Source organism: Salvelinus alpinus, chromosome 24, assembly GCF_045679555.1.
Source record: "Salvelinus alpinus chromosome 24, SLU_Salpinus.1, whole genome shotgun sequence".
NCBI lineage: Eukaryota > Metazoa > Chordata > Actinopteri > Salmoniformes > Salmonidae > Salvelinus > Salvelinus alpinus.
In genome coordinates this window covers 10759318-10783429 of record NC_092109.1, presented here as the reverse complement: position 1 = coordinate 10783429, position 24112 = coordinate 10759318, and positions in this window count along the sequence as shown.

Here is a 24112-nt window from a genome sequence, read left to right as displayed (position 1 = left end):
CATGCAGACACCTGTAATCACATATACACTCACACACACGCATATGTCCATACTCACAAACACACGCACATAGACAAACTCGCACACAGCGAACTCTGCTATCCCATGTACAGTAAATAAAGACATTAAACACTGGAACGTTTCTTTTATACTGCTTTACACGCCGTGTATTCATACTTTATTCTTCACATAACTCATTCTAATATGCAGCGCATTCGGAAAGTATTCAGACCCCTTGACTTTTTACACATTTTGTTACGTTACAGCCTTATTCTAAAATGGATTAAATGTTAAATCAATCAGCACACAATACCACATAATGACAAAGCAAAAACCGGTTTAGACATTTTTGCACATTTATTTATTTAATATGAAACTGAAATGTCAAATTTACATAAGTATTCAGACCCTTCACTCAGTACTTTGTTGAAGCACCTTTGGCAGCGATATCAGCTTTGAGTCTTCTTGGGTATGACGCTATGAGCTTGGCACACTCGTACTGCTTTTCTACTGCTGCTCTTTAATTATTTGTTATTTTATTTTAATTAAATTGTTTACTTCTCTATTTTTTACTTAACACTTATTTTTATTAAAACGGCATTGTTGGTTAAAGGCTTGTAAGCATTTCACTGTAATGTCGACACCTGTGACAAATAACATTTGATTTGATTTGATGTGGGGAGTTTCTCCTATTATTCTCTGCAGATCCTCTCAAGCTCTGTCAGATTGGATGGGGAGTGTCGCTGCACAGCTATTTTCAGGCCTCTCCAGAGATGTTTGATCGGGTTCAAGACCGGGCTCTGGCTGGGCTACTCAAAGACATTCAGAGACTTGTCCCGAAGCCACCCCTGCGTTGTCTTGGCTGTGTGCTTAGCGTCTTTGTTCTGTTGGAAGGTGAACATTCACCCCAGTCTAAGGTCCTGAGTACTCTGGAGAAGGTTTTCATCAAGGATCTCTCTGTACTTTGCGCCATTAATCTTTTTCTCGATCCTGAATAGTTTCCCAGTCCCTGCTGCTGAAAAACATCCCCACAGCATGATGATGCTGCCACCACCATGCTTCACCATAGAGATGGTGCCAGGTTTCCTCTAGGCATGACAGTTGGCATTCAGCCCAAAGAGTTCAATCTTGGTTTCATCAGGTCAGAGAATCTTGTTTCTCATGGTCTGAGTCCTTTTGGTGCCTTTTGGCAAACTCCAAGTGGCTGTCATGTGCCTTTTACAGAGGGGTGGCTTCCGTCTGGCCACTCTACCATAAAGGCCTGATTGGTGGAGTGCTGCAGAAATGGGTGTCCTTCTGCAAGGTTCTCCCATCTCCACAGAGGAACTCTGGACCTCATTCAGAGTGACCATCAGGTTCTTGGTCAGCTCCCTGACTAAAGTCCTTCTCCCCCGATTGCTCATTTTGGCCGGGCGGCCAGCTCTAGGAAGAGTCTTGGTGGTTCCTAACTTCTTCCATTTAAGAATGATGGAGGCCACTGTGTTCTTGGGGACCTTCAATGCTGCAGAAATGTTTTGGTACTCTTCCCCAGATCTGTGCCTTGACACAATCCTGTCTCGGAGCTCTAAGGACATTTCCTTCGACCTCATGGCTTGGTTTTGGCTCTGACATGCACTGTCAACTGTGGGACCTTATATAGACAGGTGTGTGCCTTTCCAAATCATGTCCAATCAATTGAATTTACCAAAGGTGGACTCCAATCTAGTTGTAGAAACTGCCCAAGGATGATCAATGGAAACAGGATGCACCTGAGCTCAATTTCGAGTCTCATAGCAAAGGTTCTGAATACTTACATAAATAAGGTATTTATATATATACGTATATTATTATTTTTATTTCTTTACATTTGCAAGAATTTCTAAAAACCTGTTTTCGCTTTGTCATTATGGGGTATTGTGTGTAGATTGATGAGGGGAAAAAAGTAATTGTGTCAATTTTAGTATGAGGCTGTAATGTAACAAAATGTAGAAAAAATGAAGGGGTCTGAATACTTTCCGAATGCACTGCATCTACTACTTTATATTGCATTTTGTTACACTATTTATACACTGGATTCTCGACATAGCTCACTCCAATTTATCTACCGCTCATATCATTCGAAGTATATATTTTTGGTGTGTATGCTAATAGATTGTATTTAGATTACTGAAACCGTGTTAGTTGGATTCATTCTGACATTTGTGATTTCTTGTTTTTTATTATAATTTGTGTTCTTGTTTGACAGTTTGCTATACTGTTAGGCGCTGGTAACACAAGCATTTCACTGCACCTGCTATAAATCTGCTAAACTGTATACGTGACCCTTAAACTTTGATTTGATTTGACACACACATACGCGCACGCACGCACACACACACACACACAGATTATCACCTCCCTCCCCTGCTTCTCATCTCTCTCTAATCTTGTTCATCTCCTCCAAACAAGATTGATGTCCTGGGAACCACAAATCGATATTCCTGTTCCCCTGGGGAAGAAAATGTATCTGGGATGGGGAGCTGGTGGAAAGGCAGTTAGGTAGAATACTTCCCCCTAGGACATCACACACACACACACACACACACACACACACACAGATTATCACCTCCCTCCCCTGCTTCTCATCTCTCTCTAATCTTGTTCATCTCCTCCAAACAAGATTGATGTCCTGGGAACCACAAATCGATATTCCTGTTCCCCTGGGGAAGAAAATGTATCTGGGATGGGGAGCTGGTGGAAAGGCAGTTAGGTAGAATACTTCCCCCTAGGACATCACACACACACACACACACACACACACACACACACACACACACACACACACACACACACACACACACACACACACACACACACACACACACACACACATCTAGTATATCACCCTCAGTCCCATTACCTGCTAATTAAGATGTGAATGATGTCCTCTGAGAGAGTGTGTGTGTGTGTGTGTGTGTGTGTGTGTGTGTCTTTGGTTTTGCTATCCTTGTGGGGATCCAAGGGTCTCACAAGGATTGTAAAACAAGGAAAATTCTGGGAAGTGGTCCCCATAGGGAAAAAGGCTATTTTACGCTTAGTTACGTTAAGGGTTAGGGGTACAATTACGGTTAAGGTTTGGGGTTAACGTTAGGGTTAAGCTTATAGCTCTGGTTAGGTTAAGGGTTAGGGGTTAGGGAAAATAGAATTTTGAATGTGAATCAATTGTTTGGTGCCCAAAAGGATAGTAAAACGAACATGTGCATCCGTGCGCTTGAATGCTGCTGAAAACGTCTTATCAAGATGAATACACAGTCAATGTCGCAATGACAATAAAAGATAAAAAATAAAAGCCCATTACAGTCATATTTTAAACGTAGCGCCTCTAATTATCAAATCCTCATACCCAAAGTTCCCTCAAATATTTGCACTGGGCAAATCTTAGGTCTGCAGAGCGCAAACATGAATGTTATGAAAATTCGGCTCAAATTTCAGAGCGTTTACTGTGAACAAGGAGGCAGTACATGCTTTAAGTTAAAGTTTTAACAGTAGGCTACTGCTCTATCATTCAGCCTACAGTAGTAGAACCTGTGTGGTGTTCAATGTAGGCCTACATTCCATGAGACTTTTGGAAAAAACTTGCAGGGCTTTAATATTGCAGATGTAATCGTCTCTATCATTTTCAATCCCCCAAATATGTTTTGGGGTACATATATAGTACGGCGGTTGGAACCAAAAATCTCAGATTTGGACTAATCAGACCAAAGGACAGATTTCCACTGTTCTAATGTCCATTGCTCGTGTTTCTTGGCCCATGCAAGTCTCTTCCTCTTATTGGTGTCCTTCAGTAGTCATTTCTTTGCAGCAATTCGACCATGAAGGCCTGATTTTACACAGTCTCCATTGAACAGTTGATGTTGAGATGTGTCTGTTACTTGAACTCCGTGAAGCATTTGTTTGGGCTGCAATCTGAGGTGCAGTTAACACTAAGGAATTTATCCAGCAGAGATGACACTGGGTCTTCCCTTCTTGTGACGGTCCTCATGAGAGCCAGTTTCATCATAGCGCTTGATGTTTTTTGAGACTGCACTTGAAGAAACTTTCAAAGTTCTTGACATTTTTCGCATTGACTGACCTTCATGTCTTAAAGTAATGATGGACTGTCATTTATCTTTGCTTATTTGAGCTGTTCTTGACATAATATGGACTTGGTCTTTTTACCAAATAGGGCTATCTTCTGTATACCACCCCTACCTTGTCACAACACAACTGATTGGCTCAAATGCATTAATAAGGAAAGAAATTCCACAAATTAACTTTTAAGAAGGCACACCTGTTAATTGGAATGCATTCCAGGTGACTACTTCATGAAGCTGGTTGAGAGAATGCCAAGAGTGTGCAAAGCTGCTATCAAGGCAAAGGGTGGCTATTTTGAAGAATCTCAAATATATTTTGTTTTGTTTAACACTTTTTTGGTTACTACATGATTCCATATGTGTTATTTCATAGTGCTGATGTCTACACTATTGTTCTACAATGTAGAAAATAGTCAGAATGAAGAAAAACCCTGGCATGAGTAGGTGTGTCCAAACTTTTGACTGGTACTGTATATATCTAACTGATGGGATGTTTACACAATATGGACAGTATGTGGATGGACTATGTAGTATATCTGAAGAATAGTATATGTACAGCAATAGTTAAATAGGATACATACAGTACCAGTCAAAAGTTTGGACACACCTACTCATTCCAGGTGTTTTCTTTATTTTTAATAATGTATTAATTTATAAATTCTTTATTTCTTTATTTTTACTATATTCTACATTGTATAATAATAGTGAAGACATCAACACTATGAAATAACACATATGGAATCATGTAACCAAAAATGTATTAAACATATATTTTATTTGAGATTCTTCAAAGTAGCCGCTTTTTGCCTTGATGACAGCTCAGACAAATTATGCTACCCTCTGCCTATTGGCTACATAGCTTATTCAAGACAGTCTAAAACACTGCCCCTTTAAGACATAAAAAAAGCTCTTTATCTGACTTGCTTGTCAAAGGCCTAGACATGCACACATTGTGTGCTCTTGTAGGAAGGAACCACTCCCCCATTGTTAACTGGAAATTAGCTCTCACTGGGCTAATAACTCACTGACTAGCAAAGAATATGAACAAATGTAGACAGATGGCTAGATGCACCTCCGGCAACCAGGTCCCTGTCTCCAGTCCCTCATTTCGTCAGTCCTGCTTCCCTGCCCTGGACCCCCGCTCTACTTCTTCCTTGGATTCCGCTCCAGACCTGCTTACCCTGCCCCTACTCCCCTTGCCCCAGCTTCAGCTCCTGGTTCCCTGCTACCTGCCCGAGCTTCCCCGAGCCTGCACCCCATCTCCCCGCCGCTTTTCAATAAATACCTTAGCTACCTTATCCTTGTCTCATCGTCTGAGTCTGCACTTGGGTTCACCTGCTCCACCCGTTGCCACGATCGTCGTATTGTGGAAGAGAGCAGGACCAAGGCGCAGCGTGATAACAATACATCTTCTTTTATTAACGAAGACGAACACGAAACGAACACTGACAAACTATACAAAAACAACAAACGACCGTGAAGCTATAAAACGAAAGTGCAGACACACGCAACTAACGTAAAGACATAGACAATCACCCACAACCTACCTAATGGCTATGGCTGTCTAAATATGGCTCCCAATCAGAGACAACGATAGACAGCTGTCTCTAATTGAGAACCAATCTAGGCAACCATAGACATACAAACACCTAGACTGAACACTACCCCATAAACATACAAAAACCCTAGACAATACAAAAACACATACATCCCCCATGTCACACCCTGACCTAACTAAAATAATAAAGAAAACAAAGATAACTAAGGCCAGGGTGTGACACCCGTGTAACAGTCCAGTTCAAAGTGAATGGTACAGATTCATATATGTTAATGAATATTTGCGCATTGCCCTACTCAAGCTCTGATTAGTTATGGTGCACCGCTCTGTGTAGAATATGTGTCTGAGTCGTGCCTGTCTATGCAATAGAGTCCTACTCCGACGCGCTCTGCCTACAAGAACATTTCTTGCATAGTTTGTTTTGCATACTAAGTCTTGCATAGTTTGTTTCGGTATGTTACATTGAAAGTGCTGATTCGAGCACAATTCCCACAGTAGAGCGAAACGTTGATATTGTTAACTAAAAGGGGAAGGGAACTTAGAGGGAACATTGCCCACACCTACATTTCACACCATGGCCACTTGAAAGCTTGGAAGACAAAATGCTTGTTCTAATTTCAATGCATTTAGATGTCATCCATGGATTACGACAAATATAGACCCACTGTACTCTACAGACACCTGAAACTGGATAAAAAGTTATTCTGACCTCTACCTACGCGTATGGTTACCTAACGAGACCTTGGCCAGTGGATTTTGGTGCAACTCTTCAAAGTAGCTCGTATAGATTGTTTCCTGTTGGATTACTTATTTTAGATGTGAGTCAGGGTATTGTGCAACATCCAGCTCTTCAATAGCAAGACCACGGAGTAGCAGCGGTAGCCTGAGATATGGGGGAAAATCACATTGTTGTATAAGCTAGGTCTAATATTGGGTTCTGTGGCTGACGCAATGAAGATACTTGAGTTCCATTTATCTAGATGGAGAGAAATAGAAAAGAGAGTGTGCTTTAATGATCATCAAAGGATACAGGATGTTTAGTTGTAATAGAGTCGTTATGACACACACACTTACACACGTGAACACACACGAATGTCACCTCGGAGTCTGTGTGTCCCGCCAGCCCACTCATTAACAGCAGACTTCGGCGCCGGTAGAGATGACTTGGCAGTGACACCACAAGAACCTCGACCAGTCAGTGTGTGTGTGTATATGTGAAGCAGCTTTTAAGAGGCACAAGGGTACACAGAACAAAACTGTGGTTTAGAATTGACTGTTGTTGATCATTGCGAAATGATGCTTTATCCACTTATAATTATCTCCCATTTTCATAATTCCATATCATGTCATTCCTTAATCAGATTAGCCCGATCAGAAGGTTAATTGGTAATGACATCACGACTCATTAGGAAGAATTTTTTGATAAGATTATTTTCCGACACGTTACACTGCAATTTGATCCCAGAGTGGACCTCTCTACCCATGATCCTTCACCTCTAGCAGCTGGGGTTCTGGAACTGAACCCTGATTACATCCGGCTGTTGTGGAATTGATATCCTGTTTAGTGTGAAACTGTCTGCCAATGAGGACAGGGTTTGTAAGGGAACCATTGCTGTGAGACAAGTGAAACAGCAACAATGTCTGTCAGACAGACACCCAGCTTGCAGTAAACAAACCAGCTGAGTTAGTAGAGCGAGACAATTAACAATAGAGTTTTTTGTATTTGTTGCAAATTAAGTCAGAAAGAGAAAGACACAGAGAGAGGAGAGGGGGAGAACAGTCACAGGTTGTTTGTTTGTTTTGGTGTGTGCGCATGTGTGTTTCAAATCAAATCACATTTTATTGGTCACATAGACATGGTTAGCAGATGCTGATGCGAGTGTAGCGAAATGCTTGTGCTTCTAGTACCGACAGTGCAGCAATATCTAACAAGTAATCTAACAATTCCACAACAACTACCTAATACACACAAATCTAAGTAAAAGAATGGAATAAGAATATATACTTTACATACAAATATATGGATGAGCAATAACCGAGCGGCATAGGCAAGATGCAATAGATGGTATAAAATACAGTATATACATATGAGATGAGTAATGCAAAGATATGTAAAACATTATTGTAGTGGCATTATTTGCTAGTGTGTGCGTGCATATGTGCTTATGTGTGCATGTATGTGTGTGTTTGCGTGTGGTTCTGCTCTCTCGGCGAAGGCTGAATGGAGGTTTGAAGGCCCTAGCTGCCCTCCAGTAACCTCTCAGTGTTCTATACTGCTCAACCACACCACTCCAGCAAAGACAATAAACCCAACTCCCAAGAGTCTTGTTTCTCTCTCTCTCTCTCTCTCTCTCTCTCTCTCTCTCTCTCTCTCTCTCTCTCTCTCTCTCTCTCTCTCTCTCTCTCTCTCTCTCTCTCTCTCTCTCTCTCTCTCTCTCTCTCTCTCTCTCTCTCTCTCTCTCTCTCTCTCGATTCAGAGGGGTTGGGTTAAATGCGGAAGACACATTCCAGTTGAAGGCGTTCAGTTGTACAACTGACTAGGTATCCCCCGTTTCCTTTCCTTTCTCTCTCGCTCTCTCTCCCTTTCCTCTTTCTTGCTTTGTCTTTTCTCATTCTCATAATCCTTCCTATTCTTTCTTACTCTTCATACCTCCCTCCCACTAAACGTCATCCTCTGTAACTGCATATTTCTGCATATTTACTTTTCCAACCATACACACACATATATGAAGATAAAGGATGGATTTTATCACTGCCTCTTCTGTATGTAATGGAGTCAGGAACTCCCTCAGAGATCCCCTGTGCTAGCAAGGTGTGTGTTTATGTGCATTACATGTGCGTGCGTGCATGTAGGGTATGAGTATCATTGGGGTTGAAGAGGACAGGAGAACAGTGAAACACTGACCTATAGATCTATAGAGTCAGATCAAACTAATGATCAGAGAGAGAAAGAGAGAAAGAGTGTCATGCCCTGACCTTAGAGAGACTTTTTTATTCTCTATTTGGTTAGGTCAGGGTGTGACTTGGGTAGGCAAATCTATGTTTCTATTTCTTTGTTGGCCTAGTATGGTTCCCAATCAGAGGCAGCTGTGTATCGTTGTCTCTGATTGGGGATCATACTTAGGCAGCCCTTTTTCCCACCTTAGATTGTGGGATCTTGATTTTGTATAGTTACTGTGTAGCCTGCAGAACGTTACATTCGTTTATATATATATATATTTTTTGGGTGTTCATCAAATAAAGAAAGATGTACGCTTACCACGCTGCACCTTGGTCTCATTCCAACAACGGACATGACAAAGAGAGAGAGAGAGAGAGAGAGAGACCATTTAGACTCCGTTTCCACCCGTCTTATGAACTCAAGGTTACTTTTGTAACCACCGGTTCTCAGATAATACGAGTGAGATCACTTATGGGATTTGCGATAGGCGCATCATTACAGGAAGAATAAATCCCACAACGTCTGTCAGAGACAGGCAGGTCAAGTGGCGAGTGAGGTGAGCCCCGCTCTCCTTATAAGGCGCCACTCGCCCGCCCATTGGTTATTCTCAAGCATGTCTCTCTTCCCTGTAGGTACAGAAATGCCATGAAAATTAATTTGAGCTGATGAAGATGATCTCAAAACATATGATAATCTCCTAAACCTGTGTTTATCACAAACCTTATTTTCAGCATTTATCCCCCCCCCAAAATTTTTTTTTTTACATTTCCATAGGCTTTGGCCAATGAGCCAAATCGGAGTTTGTGCCTACAGAAAGATGCAGAGAATCAGGATCAGAGAACCAGAGAACTAGGGTTACAAAAGTAATCTTGAGCTCTCCTTCAAATACTCGTTTCGATGTATCACTTATGACCAACTCCGGTATCACAGATATGCTCTCCAAAGCCAGGGTAGTCTTCCAACATTATCATCCCTCAGAGAGTGGGTGGAAAGCCACAAGCTCTAAGGCGAGACAATTATAATTATCGCTGACCTTAGGCATAAAGGCGGGTTTAGGTGACAAAGCTACCTTGGATAACTTTGGGGCAAACTTTAGGCACAAATGGTGGACTGACAGTGCATGCAGCTCGCTCACTAGCTTTGCAGAGGTAAGTGCAATCAGCAAAGATGCTTTAAAGGAGAGATATTTAATCTCCATCCTTTCCAGCCGTCTCAAAATGCTGCTGTGAAATAGCCTCGAGCACAATAGACAGGTCCCAGGACATGGCTAAAGGCATGGAGACTGGATGTAAGCGACACACTCCCTTCATAAAAAGACATAAGAGGGTGCTTCCCTAATGTGCCTTTTGAAAGGGGGTGCTGCAGAGAACAGCGATCACTAACCTTGATTCGGATGAAGATTTCTACATCAACTAGTCAGCAGCTGTGGTTGTACTGCTCATCCTGAACCAGGCTCTAATCCCCGGGACTCGAAAGAGGAAGAGACGGCTCAAGAGAGGCATACGAGCGGGCACCATGACGAGATTAGGTCGACAAGTAAATAAACCGCCTCTACCCTCCATTCTATTGGCGAACGTACAATCACTAGAGAACAAACTGGATGAGCTCTGTTTGAGACTATCCTACCAACGGAAACCGGAGAACTATAATAATCAATGTTTCTCTGAGTCGAGGCTGAACAAAGACATGGATAATATACAGTGCCTTCAGAAAGTATTCATACACCTTGACTTATTCCACACTTTTTTGTGTTACAGCCTGAATTCAAAATGGATGCACTATTCTTTTCTCTCACCCATCTACACACAATACCCCACAATGACAAGGTGCAAACATGTTTTTAGAAATGTTTGCAAATTTATTGACAATGAAATACAGAAATATCTAATTTACATAACTAGTCACACCCCTGAGTCAATACTTTATAGAAGCCCCTTTGGCAGCGATTACAGCTGTGAGTTTTTCTGGTTAAGTCGCTAAGAGCTTTCCACGCCTGGATTGTGGCCAACATTTGCCCATTGTTCTTTTCAGAATTCTTTAAGCTCTGTCAAATTGGTTGTTGATCATTGCTAGAAAAGGTCTTGCCATAGATGTTCTAGTAGACTTAACCCCCTCTTAAGGATACATTTTCGCCTAAAATGACACCCAAATCTAACTGCTTGTAGCTCAGAACTTGAAGCAAGGATATGCATATTCTTGATACCATTTGAAAGGAAAGACTTTGAAGTTTGTGGAAAAGTGAAATTAATGTAGGAGAATATAACACATTAGATCTGGTAAAAGATAATACAAAGAAAAAAACATTTTTTCAGGATCGGGGGGGGACACACACCGATCCTGTAGAGGTATTTAAGTCAAAACTGTAACTTGGCCACTCAGGAACATTCACTGTCTTCTTGGTAAGCAACTTCAGTGTAGATTTGGCCTTGTGTTTTAGGTTATTGTCCTGCTGAAAGGTAAATTAATCTCCCAGTGTGTAACGAACGTCGTCGGGAGAAGGAGAAGAGGACCAAGGTGCAGCGTGGTAAGTATTCATAATACGTTATTTTAATAAATATGAACACTCTAACAAAACAACAACACGACAAACGAACAGTCCTGTAAGGTGACGAAAAACACTAAACAGAAAATAATCACCCACAACTCAAAGTGGGAAAACAGGCTACCTAAATATGGTTCTCAATCAGAGACAACGATAGACAGCTGCCTCTGATTGAGAACCACACACGGCCAAACACAAAGAAATAGACAACATAGAACACCAGACATAGAATGCCCACCCAAACTCACGCCCTGACCAACCAAAATAGAGACATAGAAAGAATCACTACGGTCAGGGTGTGACACAGTGTCTGGTGGAAAGCAGACTGAACCAGGATTTCCTTTAGGATTTTGCCTGTGCTTAGCTCCATTCCATTACTTTTTATTCTGAAAAACTCCACTGTCCTTAACGATTACAAGCATACCTATAACACAATGTAGCTAGCCACTATACTTAAAAATATGGAGCGTGATACTCAGTAGTGTGTTGTATTGGATTTGCTCCAAACAAAACACTTTCTATTCAGGACATAGCATTCATTTCTTTGCCACATTGTTAGCAGTATTAATTTAGAGCCTTGTTGCAAACAGGATGCAGCTTTTGGAATATTTTGTATTCTGTACAAGCTTCCTTCTTTTCACTCTGTCAATTAGGTTAGTGGCAGGTAGCCTAGTGGTTAGAGTGTTGGGCCAGTAACCAAAAGGTTGCTGGATTGGATCCCTGAGCTGACAAGGTAAAAATCTGTCGTTCTGCCCCTGAGCAAGGCAGTTAACCCACTGTTCCCTGGGTGTCGATTAAGGCAGCCCCCCGCACCTCTCTGATTCAGAGGGGTTGGGTGGTTGGGTTGAATGCAGAAGACACATTTAAGTTGAAGGCATTCAGTTGTACAACTGACTAGGTATCCCCATTTCCCTATTATTGTGGCATAACTACAATGTTGTTGATCCATCCTCAGTTTTCTCCTATTACAGCCATTAAACTATGTAACTGTTTTAAAGTCACCATTGGCCTCATGGTGAAATCCCGGAGCGGTTTCCTTCCTCTCCGTCAACGCCTGTATCTTTGTAGGGACTGGATGTATTGATACACAATCCAAAGTGTAATTAATAACCACCATGCTCAACTGAGAGACCTTACAGATAATTGCATGTGTGGTAGTCATTAACAAATCATGTTAAATACTGTTATTGCACACAGAGTCCATGCAATGTATTATGTGACTTAATAAGCACATTCGTACTCCTGAAGTTATTTAGGCTTGGCATAACAAAGGAGTTGAATAATTATTAACACAAGACATTTCAGCTTTTCAATTTTAATTAGTTTGTACAAATTTCGAAAAACATCATTCCACTTTGACATTATGTGGTATTGTTTAATTAGCTGAAATAAAAGATCCCAGAAACGTTCCAGATGCACAAAAAGCTTAATATTTCTCTCAAATTGTGTGCACATATTTGTTCACATCCCTGTTAGTGAGCATTTCTCCTTTGCCAAGATAATCCATCCACATGACAGGTGTGGCATATCAAGAAGCTGATTAAACAGTATGATCATTACACCTTATACTTATACTGGGGACAATAAAAGGCCACTCTAAAATGTGCAGTTTTGTCATACAACACAACACAATGACCCCAAGCATACTTTCAAAGTTGTGGCAAAATGGCTTAAGGACAACAAAGTCAAGGTATTGGAGTGGCCATCACAAAGCCCTGACCTCAATCTCATAGAAAATGTGTGGGCAGAACTGAAAAAGCATGTGCGAGCAAGGAGGCCTACAAACCTGACTTAGTTACACCAGTTCTGTCAGAAGGAATGGGCCTAAATTCACCCAACTATTGTGGGGAGCTTGTGGAAGGCTACCCGAAACGTTTGACCCAAGTTAAACAATTTACAGGCAATGCTACCAAATACTAATTGAGTGTATGTAAACTTCTGACCCACTGGGAATGTGATGAAAGAAATAAAAGCTGAAATAAATCATTCTCTCTACTATTATTCTGACATTTCACATTCTTAAAATAAAGTGTTGATCCTAACTGACCTAAGACAGGGAATTGTTACTATGATTAAATGTCAGGAATTGTGAAAAACTGAGTTTAAATGTATTTGGCTAAGGTGTATGTAAACTTCCGACTTCAATTTTATGCATGGTGACTGCAGGAATGTGCACCAGAGCTGTTGCCAGATAATTTAACGATGTCATCCCCACAGTTTCCGTACGTACATATCCCAACCAGAAGACATGGATTACAACATCCGGACTAAGCTAAATCCAAGAGCTGCCGCTTTCAAAGAGAGGGACACTAATCCGGACACTTGTAAGAAATCTCACATTTTCAACCCTGACCAAATCTGTAATACTTAGAGTACATGTTTCAAGCAGACCACCATAGTCCCTGTGCCCAAGAACGCCAAGGTAACCTGTCTAAATAACTCTCGCCCCGTAGAACTCACATCGATAGTCATTAAAAGCTTTGAAAGGCTGGTCATGGCTCACATCAGCACCATCATCCCAGACATCCTGAACCCACTAGAATTCGCAACCCACAAATCCGCAGATGACGCAATCTCTATTGCACTCCACACTGTCCTCTCCCATATGGATAAGATAAGAGGAACACTTACGTGAGAATGCTGTTCATTGACTATAGTCCAGCTTTCAACACCGTACTGACCTCCAAGCTCATCACTAAGTTCAGGACCTTGGGACTGAACACCTCAGGGGGGCGTGTTTAGTCCCTGCCTGTACTCCCTGTTCACCCACGACTGTGTGGCCGCGCACGACTCCAACACCAATATCACGTTTGCTGACAACACGATAGTAGTTGGCGTGATCACCGACGACGATGAGACAGCATATAGGGAGGAGGTCAGTGATCTGGCAGTGTGGTGCCAGGATAACAACCTCTCCCTCAACGTCAGCAAGACAAAGGAGCTGATCGTGGACTACAGGAAACGGAGGGCAAAGCACGCCCCCATCCACATCGACGGGGCTGTAGCGGAGCGGGTCGAGAGCTTCAAGTTCCTCAGTGTCCACATCACTAAGCAATTATCATGGTCCACACACATCAATACAGTCATGAAGAAGGCACAAGAATGCTTCTTCCCCCCCCGGAGGCTGAAAAGATTCGGCATGGGCACACAGATCCTCAAAAAGTTCTACAGATGCACTGGCTGCATCACCACTTGGTATGACAACTGCTTGGCATCCAACTGTAAGGAGGTACAGAGGGTAGGGCGTACTGCCTAGTACATTACTGGGGCCGAGCCCCCTGCCATTCAGGACCTCTACACATATGTTGCTGATTCTGTTAATTATCTATATAGTTGCCTAATAAAAATAATAACTTATTAAACTTTTATAGCGTTATTAATTACATAAAGAAATGTCAGTGCTGTAAAAAGTCACTTTATCCCTACCTATACAATTGAAGTCGGATGTTTACATACACCTTAGCCAAATACATTTAAACTCAGTTTTCACAATTTCTGACATTTAATCATAGTAAAAAACCTTTTTTGTCCAAACATAATGATGGTCATTATGGCCAAACAGTTCTATTTTTGTTTCATCAGACCAGAGGACATTTCTCCAAAAAGTACGATCTTTGTCCCCATGTGCAGTTGCAAATCGTAGTCTGGCTTTTTTATGTGGTTTTGGAGCAGTGGCTTCTTCCTTGCTGAGCGGCCTTTCAGGTTATGTCAATTTAGGACTCGTTTTACTGTGGATATAGATACTTTTGTACCTGTTTCCTCCGGCATCTTCACAAGGTCCTTTGCTGTTGTTCTGGGATTGATTTGCACTTTTCGCACCAAATTACATTCATCTCTAGGAGACAGAATGCATCTCCTTCCTGGGCGGTATTAAGGCCTCGTGGTCCCATGGTGTTTATACTTGCGTACTATTGTTTGTACAGATGAACGTGGTACCTTCAGGCGTTTGGGAATTGCTCCCAAGGATGAACCAGACTTGTCTACAATTTTTTTTCTGAGGTCTTGGCTGATTTCTTTTGATTTTCCAATGATGTCAAGCAAAGAGGCACTGAGTTTGAAGATAGGCCTTGAAATACATCCACAGGTACACCTCCAATTGACTCAAATGATGTCAATTAGCCTATCAGAAGCTTCCATGACATCATTTTCTGGAATTTTCTAAGCTGTTTAAAGGCACAGTCAACTTAGTGTATGTAAATGTCTGACCCACTGGAATTGTGATACAGTGAATTATAAGTGAAATAATCTGTCTGTAAACAATTGTTGGAAAAATGACTTGTGTCATGCACAAAGTAGATGTCCTAACCGACTTGCCAAAACTATAGTTTGTTAACAAGAAATTTGTGTAGTGGTTGAAAAACTAGCTTTATTGACTCCAACCTAAGTGTATGTAAACTTCCGACTTCAACTGTATGACCCACTGGAGACCCATATCTAGCTCAATTACCCCGTACCCCTGCACATCGACTCAGTACTGGTTATTTTGTGTATATAGCCAAGTTACCATTACTCATTGTGTATTTATTCCTTGTGTTATTATTTGTATTTATTTCCATTTTTTTCGCTCTGCATTGTTGGGAAGTGCTCGTAAGTAAGTATTTCACTGTTGAATTGGTTGTTGTCGAAGCCTATATGACTGGCCAAGATAGCGGCTAAATAAACCTTTACCATGGAGAAAGCCTTCCCTCTGTCCCAAAGGTCCTGCAAAAAGCAGAGAACATTGGATACAGAGAATTGGTAAGGAGTGATCTGCCTTAGGTCACACCACTTCTCAAAAATGCGCCACTTGTTTCCATACAGTGAAAATGTAATGTGAAGGGGCTCTGGCACTCTGGATTGTCTCAACATCTTTGATTGGTACAGTAAGCCTGTCGCATTCAGATTCATCCTCTCACGGGCCAGGCCCAGAGGGCCATGGTATCTGGGTGAGGGTGGAAGATCTCTTTGTTTGCTTGGGTTCAGCAGATCCCTACTTAACGGTGGCTGCCAGGCCTCGTGGTAAAGCAGGAGAGTGATTTCTGCTACCAAGAGTTTCCCTGGTCTTCGAGGGGCTACTAAGACGAGGGATAGGCCTTGCTCCCTTACTCCGGCTAGAGTGGGGAGTATTTAATCCCAGTGACAGCAAGCACAAAGCTTTTGTACTTTACATGTTCTAAAGAAATTACGTAGAATTTATCAAAAATATGTCATATGTTCTGCGTTATTAAGGTCTTTAGTATGATTCAGAGAGGTTTCATATGATTTGTTAAAATGGTCACAAGACTACAAGCATATTTCTCCAAGGTGTACTTTTACAGATTAATTTGTCACCAGATGTCTGCATTCAACAGCTTAAAAAACAAATATATTGTTGACATTTACAAATATTTTCTTTGTAAATAAAATGTTTAAAGGATATAGTTTACATGCAGTGGGTATCGTAAGTATTCACCCCCCTTGGTTTTCTTTTCACATTTTATTGCATTACAAAGTGGGATTGAAATGGATTTAATTGTGATGTTTTGCCATTGATCTACACCAAAATACTCCATAATGTCAAAGTTAAAAAGAAAATTCTACAAAATTCAACAAATGACTTTCATAAAAATTAAATATCTAATAAAAGAGTTGTTGCGTAAGTATTCACCCCCTTTGTTTAGGCAGGCCTAAATTACTTTAGGAGTAAAATGTGGCTTAACAAATCACGTAATACTCTGTGTGAAATAATAGAGATTGACATTATTTTTTCATTACTTCCCCTGTACCCCATTCATACAACATCTGTAAGGTCTCAGTCCAGTATTGAATTTCACAGAAGCACAGATTCAACTACAAAAACCAGGGAGCTCAAAAGCTTCATAAAGAAGGGCAGTGATTGGTTGATGGGTAACAATAACAAATCAGACATTGAATAACTCTTTAAGCTTTAGGTAATAGTCTATGGAATCAGTGATCATTTTATTATATTTAGCACAAGGAGGATTTTTAAAGATATATTTAAGTGTCACAAAACCGTTAGAATCAGAGGACTCAAAAAATACTGTGTAGAAAGGTTTAGGGAGGAAGTGGGTAAAATTGACTGGTCACCTGTGCTAGATAGTGTAGGGGTAGACAGTGCCTGGGAAGCCTTTAAATGTAGATTCCTTGATGTGGTGAATGTGATGGCTCCCATTAGACGGGTCAGGGTAAAGCAGAGATCTAGCCCTTGGTTTAATCATGAGATTCTAGAATCTATCCAAGCAAGGAATAAGGCCTTTAAGAAATGTAAGAACTCTCAAGAGCAGCATGATTTTGTCCTATATAAACGTCACAGAAATGAAGTACAGAGCAGGATGGATGAAGCTAAGAGGGGTTACTTTGCTGAGAAAATAATTGAAAACAAAAATGACCCTAAAAAGCTTTGGAAATCATTTAAGGAACTAGGCTGTAGTAGTACTACCAAAAACAAACTAAACAGTATTGAACTGAACATCAAAGGGGAGATGGTATATGAAAAGGCAGAGGTTGCCAATGAATTCAACTCTTTTTTTACTTCTGTTGCCAGCAAGCTGGTTAGCAAGCTGCCCACCAGTTCTGGTTTGTATGGAAGCAACCAAGTCAAGAAGTATTATGTAGAGTTAGAGGTTCAGCCAAACTCTTTTTCTTTTGCAAAGGTAGCAACAGCCAAAATAGTCAGTATGTTGGCAGAGCTTAAATGCTCCAAAGTCACAGGCCTGGATAATATTCCTGCAAGGTTTCTAATAGATTAAGCTGAGAAAATTGGCCCTTGTATTACACATATTGTTAATCTCTCTCTTGAACAAGGCACCTTTCCCAGGGACATGAAACAAGCTAAAGTTATACCTCTGTATAAGAAGGGGATAAAGTCTGACCCTGGGAATTATAGGCCTGTATCTATCCTCTGTGTAACATCAAAGATCCTGGAGAGAATTGTACATGAGCAAATGTATGAATATGTTAACAAACAGGGTCTAATGTATGATTTTCAGTTGGGTTTTAGAAAAACATACTCCACTGATTCATGTCTACTTTACTTGACTGACTTCATCAGGAAAGAGATTGATGAGGGAAATCTGTGTGGAATGGTACTGCTTGACCTACAGAAGGCCTTTGATACAGTTAACCACTGTCTCCTAATCTCCAAACTGGAGGCACTGGGGTTAAGCAGTATCCCTCTAGGCTGGGTAAAGTCCTATTTATCAGGAAGGGAGCAAGTAGTAGAGGTTAATGGTTCACTGTCTCAGGCAAAACCAATGAGTTGTGGCGTTCCGCAGGGGAGCGTGCTTGGGCCTCTGCTGTTTTTATTGTATATTAATGATATGAAAGATGCTTGTTCTTGCCGTCTTTTTCTTTATGCGGATGACTCTACACTTCTGGTGTCTCACAAAAGTAAAACTATGTTGCATACTTAGCACAGAGCTTCCTAACATTAGCAAATGGCTTGGAGATAATAAGTTATCTCTGCACTTACGGAAAACTGAAGCAATTATTTCTGGATCCAGACCTAAATTGTGTAGGTTGTCTGAAATCAGAGTGGAGTTAGGGGGTGAGGTGCTGACTACTAAAACCCCTGTTAGCTACTTGGGATGTATCCTTGATGGAAGCTTTGGAGGTGTGAGCATGGCCAATAAGGTGCTAGGGAAGGTTAATGCCAGGATTAAGTTTTTGGCTAGAAAGTCCAAGCTGCTTGATAAGGACTCCATGAAAGTGCTAGCTACTGCCATCATTCAATGCCATTTTGACTACGCTAGTACTTCCTGGTTTGGGGGCTTATCTAAACTTATGAAGGGGAAGATCCAGATAGCCCAGAATAAGTTGATCAGGGTAGTTTTGAAGGTGAGTCCACATACTCACATAGCCAGGAGCTGCTTTCAGGAACTAAACTGGCTGCCTTTTGAGGCTAGGGTGTCTCAGATTAGACTAGGTTTGATTTACAGGAGTATTTATGGTCCTGCACCCAGATATTTAAGTGATTACTTTCCTCGTGTTAGGGATGCACACAATCACAGCACCAGATCAGGTGTTGCTGATGTGTGCTTATACAGGTTCAGGAGTAATGCTGGGAAAGGTACTTTCTTGTATACTGGAGCCTCAGAATGGAATGAGTTGCCTCTGCCTATAAAAACAACGTCCTCTCTGGACAGCTTTAAAAATAAAGTAAAAATATGTTTGATGTCCTCTGTGCCCATATGAATAACCCCTATGATGTAACTGGAATGATGAGATAGATGTTCTTCTTTTATGTTTTATTATTTCACTGCCACACTGTGTTCGATCTTGTATAGTCATCTTGTCTCAAGAGGACCACAATGGAAATAAGTCCCAGACTTTATTGTGTGTTATCCTCGATGATTTTATTCATGTGCATGTATGGCTTTTAAGTTTTATGTGTGCTTGTTTTTTAAAATGGTTGAATTAATAAACTAAACTAAACTAAAAGCATGGTCAAGTTAATAATTATGCTGTGGATGATGTATTTAACCAGTCTTCTGAACTGAGCTGCATGACAGGAAGGAAACTGCTCAGGGATGTCACCATGAGGCCATTGGGGATTCTAAAACAGCTACATAGTTAAATCGCTGTGACGGGAGAAATCTGAGGATGGATCAACAACATTGTAGTTGCTCCACAATAATGACCCAAATGACAGAGTAAAAAGAAGAACACAAATATACAGAATATGTCACACCCTGATCTGTTTCACCTGTCTTTGTGCTCGTCTCCACCCCCCTCCAGGTGTTGCCTATCTTCCCCATTATCCAGAATGTATTTATACCTGTGTTCTCTGTTTGTCTATTGCCAATTAATTTTGTTTGTCAAGCCTACCAGCATTTTCCCATTGCTGTCTTGTTCTAGTTTCTGCCTGCCCTGACCTTGAGCCTGCCTGCCGTTCTATACCTTGTCACACCACCCTGGATTATTGACCTCTGCCTGCCCTGACTCTGAGACTGCCTGCCATTCTGTACTTTTGGACTCTGATCTGGATTACTGACCTCTACCTGCCCTTGACCTGTTGTTTTGCCTGCCCTTGTTCCAGTAATAAACTTTTGTGTAGACGCACTTCTATTGCCCATTAAAATCCTTTCTGGCAGGAGTTTGTGGTAGGAAGAAAAGTGAATGGGGCTGGGGCACATGTGTTATACTACTGTACTATGAGTTTATATGAAATGATTAGCGTCCAGGTCAGAGGTCATAGGACTAAGATATGCAAATAACAGGGCTGGGGTGTGCAGCAAAAAAAAGAAGCTTACTGTTGGTGACTTTGGGAATACAGCCCATTGTGATCGAGAATAAAACATACTTTTCAATATTATTTTTCAAAAAGCAACATGGATTACATGTAAGGGTTACTAATGGAATAAGACTTGCATAGTGGCATGTCTGGGTAGAATATGGGAACAAATTAGTTAGGCATAGTGGAGAAAAAACGTAGAGCAACACCCTTGGTCAAGGGTGTGCCAGTGCATCTACCCCTAGTGGTGTGTTTCCTGCACCGGGCAGTGTGTGTCTTTGTGCTATGCGAAGACATCTAAGGTGGCTCAACCATATCTCTCCCAGATCTGGTTCACCACTTGGGAATGGAGTCTCCAATCCCGTGGACAACAAGTCCGCTCCTACATTCAGTATGCCTGGGACATGAGTCGCGCATAGTAAGAGTAGGTGTACTCTGCTCCACAGACTAATTTTGACAGCTAGTCTGTGTAGATGCAGAGAGCAAGTGCTACCCTGGCGGTTGATGTCTGCCACCACAATTCCAAAGGAAGGGAAGAAAGTTGGTTACAAGGGAAGCCGTGTCTCGTACCGCTAGCTCCTGTGTCGGGGAGCAAAGCTGGTAATAGTCTATGTCAGAATCACCTATTCACCAAGTACATTTACACATACCCAGCATTTGCTTTAGTGTGAAAGTGCTGCCAGCAATAGACAACATACAAACAGAATACAGACAGATAGACCTCAGATATCATACAGAATATTCAATATCGGTACAGTAAACATAAAACATAAAACTCTGGAATTTAGGCTGGTTGCAGTGGGAATATACAATTTACAGAGGGGCAGAGGGAGGGATGCTGCTATGGCAAATATATACGGTGTTGTGCGGAGGTTGACATAGTGCAAATGCGATATAGTGCAGATTCGTATTTGAGGTGCAGTAATTGTCCCAATGTAAAGTCACTTAATCCCTATGAGCCCGATGGCCGGTTGATCCCAGCCACAGCATGAGGGGAAAAACTGTTCAGATGGCGGGCGGTTAGGTCATGATTGACATAAACCATCTGCCAGACGGAGTTTTTGAAAGATGGGGTGTCTGGAGTGGGCAGGGTTGGCGATGATCGTACCTGCATGGTCCTTGATGGTGGGCAGGTGACAGTCGATGACCTTCTCCACAGACTGGACGATGTGCTGCAGTTTTCCCTTGCAGCGGGCAGACGCAGACCCAAACTAGACGGTTCTCCGCTTCTGCACACTTAATGAACATACCGGGAGCTAATGCTGAGGTCCTACATTCGGCAGTGTTAATCTCAGGGTTCGCCTGCGAACAATTAAGCAGGAAGACAGGGATCAAGTCGTGCTGAGAAGAGCTTCAGGAGTGTAGTGACCTTTGCAAGGAAGAGACCGAGAATTACCAGCGGACGGGCGAGTGGCACCTTATAAGGAGGGAGGGACTCACCTCATGTCTCCGACAGACGTTGTGTGATTAGTTCTTCCTGTAGTGTTCCACCTATCGCGAGTCCCATGTGATACATCGAAACAAGTATTTGTCTAGCATAATGACAGCAACAGGATTACAACAGGATTGTCTGTCTAGCATAATGACAGCAACAGGACTACAGCAGGATTATCTGTCTAGCATAATGACAGCAACAGGATTACAACAGGATTGTCTGTCTAGCGTAATGACAGCAACAGGACTACAGCAGGATTATCTGTCCAGCATAATGACAACAACAGGATTACTTCCTCTTTTCTCCTCTGCTCTCTTCGTTTCGTTTATTTCCACTTCTACTCTCCTCCTTTCTCTTTCTTTCCCCTGTAATTGCTCTGTCCATCAAGACTCTCTTTTCACCCTCTCTTCTTTACCCGCACTTTTTCATCACACTGCCCCTTGTTTCTCATTTCCCCCCTCTTGCCTTCTTACTCTCCTCCTACAGTGTCTGACTGTCTGACTCTGTCCATCCGTCCGCCCGCCCGTCAGTAGTGTGCTATTCTAAAATGCTATAGGAAATCTGCAGAAACACATATAGTAGGTGCGGTACCAGTAAGAAATGACTTCTGCCTTCACCCCTGACAGTAATGAGCATTTTATTAGTCTGTCTAGTGAGACTGGAGCCAAGCGTATTCGATTGTGTGATTTCTTTCTCCATGTGGATGAATTACTTTCTCTCAAGTCAGGACAGTGGAAAAATGATACCTCAGATAACAATATGGATTGAACGAAAACCACCACCATTTTATAACACAGTTAAATGTGTAGCCTAGTGGAAGTATAATTCTTTCTCGCTGGATGGAGGCCAAAATTGTTTCAGCGAAGAAATCTTTTTTGAATGATGATAAGGTTTTTCCATGTAAAAAAAATACTTTAAAAAGTTGTATTGGTCAGACGTCAGAATGCCGAAAGTTACCACTGCATAGTGTCTCAGGACAAGCATACCTCCTTCTGTACAACGTGGTCTCAGGCCAAACTCACTAGACCATAAGTAGGTATCATATGTCTTGGAGGTGCTCAGAAATACTTAAAGTATGTTTCGTATGGCTCTGAGGCCGGGCTGCTCTGTAGGGCCTCTCCCTTGGTAGAACAAATACGGGATGAAAGGGACTGGGAGTGTTTTGAAGTTGTCAGGAATAAAGAGGTACCGATGTCACACACACACATGCACGCACGCACGCACGCGTATGCAATAAAGAGGTACTGATGATGTATGTGAGTGTGTACATATGTCATGACTTGGTTGTGCATTGGGCCAATAAAAACAGAGGGATCTGTCACTAAGGCAGCACACAGGGAGAATGAGAGGGGGATGTAGACAGAGGTAGGGAAGGAGGCAGAGGGACGTGGGCTACTCTTTCGTCTCCCAGACTTCAAATACTCTCTTCCAGCAGAGCAGCAATCCTCCCTTGTCTTTGTCTTACACCCTCCCTTCTTTCTCTACTACCGACTTCACCACTTCTCTCCACAGCAGGTTCATTCATGTGTGTGTGTTTGATTCCTCCCAGATCGATTATCTTGATTTTTTTCACGCCTAATCAACATTCTGTTCCACCAATAGTCTGTATATTCAAACGCACATCACCTAGGTGCTGGGCCAAAACCAACAATGATGTAGGACCCTTACACAGGATTGCTCCACCACATACCTAAAGCTGCAATATGCTCCAATAAGTCACTAGTGCTCATCCAATCCGATGCAGCATTAACAATATTGTGCTTCTAGCCTTCCTGAGAACCGCTGTATTCATTGGTTTTCATTTTCCCTGTTGGGTCGGATTTGCCCCCAAAATGATGTTCTGCGCATAATGAGTGACTTGTTTTCCGTCAGCGAGGAGGCGGCGCAACAGCTCAGGGATATTCTAACGGGTAGTGGTATGATAGAGAGCTAGTGAAGTCCATGTCCAGACTTGACTTAGCGGTGATTGCTGTCTTTAAAAAAATGGCAGATGCGAGGGGCAAGAAACCTGACCCAGCAACAACTACTCCTCCATCTAATTTTGGAGAGCAGACAGGCGAAAAGGGAAAGCGATAGAGCCCGGGCCAAGACAAGAGTAAACCTCGGATTTGATTTTGGGTTCGGTGTAAACCGTTGGTACACAGGCACTAACGTGTCTCTCTCCTCACTGAATGAATGACGTGAATTGATGATTGGGTGATAGAAGCCAGATAGAAATGGATGATTGTGCACTTCACGATTGAATTTGAATGACCTGAATGGTGAGGATGAAGAGATAATGCAGGGCCCAATGTCGCGAGGATCTGTACACAATTCCTGGAAGCTGAAAATGTC